Here is a 6,000-nt window from a genome sequence, read left to right on the forward strand (position 1 = left end):
TATTGTTAGTTTTTATTTTGGTTTTTGATGTCTTTTATATTAATCTGGTTTACTATTTTTATGTCCTTTCTTTAGCTTGCATAACTCAATTGGGCAATGTAAACTATTGCCATCACTTTGCATCCATTGTTGTCTCCAATCTCAGTCTACATTGTCATAAACTTTTTCAGAAATTTTTTCCTACCACACATAATAGAATATTGATTGGTTAATTAACTATGGCCTAAGGCCTAATAATAACTGTGGATTCATCATTATTCGTGGGATTTGAATTTTCATGGATTTCGTGGATACAGGTAAACCACGAATTTTAATGTTGAACGATTAACAAATTTTCTGTAGGCTTTTATCACAGGGGGGGGGGTCTCTTCCTATATGAAGGTATATACATATGTGCCGCTGTAATGGGTCCCTTTTTATATACGTCAAATATATAAATGGGGTGCAATTTTACTGAGGAAATATATCAATAGGTAGTAATTGACCAATTGTGATATATCAATGGGTCATAATTTTTCAGTTTGTTGTGCAACGATCTTCACTGAATTTCCCAAACTCTTTGTCATTAGATTTTTAGAGGGGTCTATATATAGGAATGCTGGTTCGGCTGTAACGGCGTAAACTGTATAAATTTGTACATTCTAATATATAGATATAAGAAGGTGTGGTATGAGTACAAATGATTTCACAGTGAAATATATGTATAGGTAGGGATTTCACAATTATTCAATATATGAATGGGGGGTGTTTTTTATATCCCAGCTGCACAACTGTACCCAAAATCCGATGTTGGCTTTATGCAGTCTTTGGCAGAACCATGAAATCTAATACCCACAAAAATGCAAGTTTTCTACAATCCAGGAAAATTGGTATGCACAAAAATAAATGAATCCACAGTATTGTGTTTTGATTAATTATGTAATAAGTAATTGCAGAATGTTGTTCCAATTAATTGCAATATGGTTCATTTCATGAGTCACTATTAAGATTTTCATGGTTATATCTGTTTCTGAGATACTATAAGCAATAGGTCATCTATATGTCTGACATTGACCTCATTTTTATGATTGGTTAATGTTCAGTTTTCATAATTATGTCCATTTCTCCAATACTAAAAGCATTAGGCTAACTATATTTGGTGTATGGTATGATTGTAAAATGCACATGTCAGTCTAGAAGGGTTCATCTGACCTTGACCTCATTTACATGTTAAGTTTATGTGATACTTGTATTCATTCATATAACACACTTTCAACATAAATTCAATCATGATAAGTAAAGCAGGCTAGACATTTCAGCGTGGGGACTCCTGATATTACACTTATTACCAAGCCACATAGAACTGCTAGTTCAACATTGAAGTGCTTTAAAGAGGTATTTACTCTTCATTTGTTTTTGTCTCGCCTGCGACGAAAAATCGCAGAATGCGAGAGTACTGTCTGGCAGCGGTGTAAACTTTATATAAAGTTATATATTTCAGAAGGTACAAGACCATGATGCTTCATACCTTGTATGCAGATACCTAATGTTACAAAGTTTCTATCTGTCATATCTTCATTGTCCTTACCCTATTTTCATGGTTCATCGACTGCTTGAAAACATTTTTTTTTTTTTAGTCATGTGAATTTCTCACTTATTATGAGTAATAGGATACCTATATTTGGTATATGGGTTCCTTGCAACATCTACATGTTCGTCAGACAGGGTTCACCTGATCTCGACCTCATTTCATTTAAAGATATGTGATTAGGTCCATTTCTCAGATACTATAAGCAGTAGGTGAACTATATGTGGTGTATTGAATGATTGTAAGGGTTATATGTCAGTTGCCAGGTTACATCTGACCTTGACCTCATTGTTTTGGTTCAGTGGTAAATGTTAAGTTTTTGTGTTTTGATCTGTTTTTAAAGTTCTATATAAACAATAGGTCAACTATATTTGGTGTATGTCATGATTGTAAGGTGTATTTGTCTGTCTAGCAGGTATCATCTGACCTTGACCTCATTTTCATGTTTTATTGTTCAATGTTAAGTGTATTGTGTTTCGGACTGTTTTTCAAATACTAATAGCAATAGGTCAGCTTTATTTGGTGAATAGAATAATTGTAAGGTGTACATGTCTGTCTGGTGGGTATCATCTGACCTTGACCTCATTTTCATGGTTCATTGGTCAATGTTAAGTTTTTGTTTTGGTCTGTTTTTCAATTAACATAAGCTATAGATCAACTATATTTGGTGTATGAAATAATAATAAGTTGTACATGTCTGTCTGACAGGATTTATCTGACTTTGACCTCATTGTCATGGATCTTTAAAATGTTAAGTTTATGTGATACTTGTAGTTAAACCTTGATCTTTAAGACTTTCAACAAAAAAATCATTGGTCATTAAAGCAGGCGAGACATTTCTGTGTGTGCACTCTTGTTTGCATTACTTTTTGTCCCTCAGATACACATTTCGAAACATATATGAAACCTATTGATGTATTGTATGACTTTATGTACATATCAATCAATTCTGATATACACTTTGTAGACATCCAACACATATGAAACCTTTTCTTAAACATTTTGATTTGGGAATATAAATCACTCTACTCCCCACTATGTTAAAAAAATCACAATCGCTTGAAAATAATTCTCATAGAAAAATTAAATAAGCTATCGTTATAATTTTTCAGGGGTTTGCCATTATGATGGAAGCAATTTTCTAATCCCTATTTAAGATGAACACAAGTTGCATGTCTGCGACACAGAAAAACAGGAGTTTAACATAGAGCCAATTAGAAATACATGTGAAGGTCCAAGCTCTATCTCTCATGTAATTTTATTCCTGTCATTGAAACGACTATAACAACACTTCAGACAAGATGTGATGGACTGTTCATTTGTATTAGAATGACAAATAGGTTTGTTACACATGTTCAAGTTCTAAATGTGCAATATATAAGGGGAAAATTAGTAAGAGGTTTGTTTTTCTTCATAAGACTCATCAGTGGCTCAAAAATCAAAACAGTTTGAAGGCCAATATAAAAAAGAAGATGGGGTATGATTGCCAATGAGACAACTCTCCACAAGAGACCAAATGACACAGAAATTAACAACTATAGGTCACTGTACAGCCTTCAACAATGAGCAAAGCCCATACTGCAAGTCAATTACAAATTCAAAGTTGAAGAGCATTCAAAACAAAACGAAAATAAAAAATAAAAACTAAGACAAACTTTGCTCTGAGATTGATACAATTTAGTGTTTCAATGATTTAACATTTTATGAACATAAAATTCCAAAAAGAAAATGAATACATCAATGAGGGTCGTAATGGGGGTACCTTCATGACAAATAACGGTAAAAAATCTTGCCAAATGACGTTAACGGTAATTTTTGGTGCATGACGATAAAATGTACATTTTCTTTATGACGATAAAAAAATTGACTGATTTTGACGAATCACGTTAAAGTTTTTACAGTAATAATGGTAATGGTTAATTATTTTAGCCATCTGACGAATCACGATTAGAATATTTTGACGACTCACGATAAAATTTTAACCAATTTGACGCTAACTGTAGCCGAAAATGACTGTTTGACGCCTGACGTTAAAGGGCATTCCTACCTTCAACAATGCTATTTAATGTCAGACCAGTGTGTTCACTACTGGGCTGCTGAAAGCCTCTGATAGTATAGATGTGATTTATCACAAATTCATGACTGGTGGATTGACATATTGTATAGAAACCTGTCTATTATTGTAGACTGTATGGTGTTCTCTAGATGTCTTTTGACTGATTTTGTTATTCCTTTCCTCTCTTTGACATATATACCCCACATCCCTTCTTATTCATAAACTCATCATAGATACCAGGCTTGAAATTTTGTATGCCAGACGCACATTTTGTCTATAAAAGACTCATCAGTGACTCTCCAATCAAAAAGTTTAAAAGGCCAAATAAAGTACGAAGTTGAAGAGCATTTGATCATTGTATTGTACTCCGCCATACCATCACAAAACTCCTGCTATATTTTTACATGAGTTGTCACGAAAAAATATCCTGTAAGATAATTTATAAGCCAAAAAGCATTGCAACAATTTTTCTACTTGCAAAACAAGCAACTAGACAGAATAATGAAATTTTATTAAAATAGTTATAAAAATATAAAATTAGATAATGCAAAACAACAAGAAAAATGAATGATTGCACAAATAGTGATTAAAGCAAACAATAAAAATATAAATTCAAATTTTATCAAAATAATAAACTATCATATATCATAAATAAAAAAGAACACATTCAATCACATTATTGGTATTAGAATAGTGTTAAAATCAACAAATAACAAATAACTAAGTAACGATTTACTGCAGGTGAAGTTTGTGCTTTTATTTTATGGAACATCTTTTTTATTTTCTTAAGAAAAAATAACTGAACTTTAAGCTGAACTTTTAATCATACATTTGAACTACAGCTTTCTACTAAAAAATCACAAAGAATGAGCTGACAAATTGATCATGAGGGCTAAATGGTTTTTCTATATTTTGAAGGCACTTTCAAGCTTGTTTGACCTGCCACATTCATTATAAGAATTTGAAAAGATGTTTTATTAAATAATTTTTATTTCTTTTATTTTTCAAGTCCAAAAACAGCATAAATTTTAACCCGATTTTCGAAGTAAAAATCGTTTATTGATTTGGGGATGTATGGCGGGCGGCCGGCTGCAAAACAGTGTCCGTTCATTAACATGAAAACCCTTTGACACTAATTTTCTGAATGCTATATATATAATTTTTTTGGGATGAAGTGAACTCTTTTAATTAGATAATAATTCATTTTTAATAAAGGATACATTTCATTACATTACATTGTGTAGATGATAGATAAGTTGCAGATCTATATTAGTTTGTGACAAATGAAAGAAAAAATACTTGGAACTATTAATCATATTTGATTATAATTTGAAAATAGATATACATTATGTTACATCATATCTAATTTTAGAGAACTATTTAATTTTTTAGTGATTAGATCATATCTAATCTTAGAGAACTATTTTTGCTTTATTATTTTCTGTTCAAAGGGAAATAACTCAAACTTGTTTCCATAAACCAGTAATCATAATATAAGTATACGGATTTTGTTCAATTAATTTTAGTCATTAGTTGTCAAAAATTTCTTTATAACTATTTTTTATAAGTCAAGTGTGTTATAAAAGGTAGATGTCACAGTTTTTATGTGGTATTTTATTTTTGTTGTGTGTGTTAATGTTTAATTTTTACATGTTCCTGTTTGCGGGTTCAGATTTGCAAATATCATTTTCATTATTAATTAGATAATATTCTATTTCAAATATTCAATCACAATCCAAATTCAGAGCTGTTTTAAGCTTAAATGTTGTGTCCATGCTTGCTCAACTGTTCAGGATTCGACCTCTGCAGGAAAATCCGGTTTGCGGTCACTCTGACAGCCTCTTGTTAATATAAGAAATGCCAAAGTTCTACATTTAAATAGAGAATACATTATTGGTAATTTTCTTATCTTAACAAAAATCAGAAATATTTAATATTACTATAAAAATGAACACAAAAAAGACATAGATAAAAATGTCAATAAAAATCTCGTTATGAGGACATAACTTCAGCTGAAAATGTTCAAATCTCCAGTTGTGACTAGAAAACACTGTCACAGGTCTGTATCAGATCATTTGACCATCTATTCATAAGATCAATGAAATTGTGCTACATGTATTTCAAAACCCATTGTATTATTTGAAAATACTGGCAATATTTGTCAGAACAACATGTAATTGTGGAACATTAAATTTTTTAAAAAGAAAACAAGGAAAAAGGTAAATTGGGAATCACAGAAGGGCATCAAATTTTATCATACATTGGAATGTAAAATTATCATCAATCTAGACAAAGAATTTCAGTAATACTTTTCATAGTGTTCAATTTTTCTCTCAATTATCGATATAAATTATCCTTATAGATATTAGAGGTTAAG

This window comes from Mytilus californianus, unplaced genomic scaffold (genome assembly GCF_021869535.1).
Source record: "Mytilus californianus isolate M0D057914Y unplaced genomic scaffold, xbMytCali1.0.p SCAF_8, whole genome shotgun sequence".
NCBI classification, from domain to species: Eukaryota; Metazoa; Mollusca; class Bivalvia; order Mytilida; family Mytilidae; genus Mytilus; species Mytilus californianus.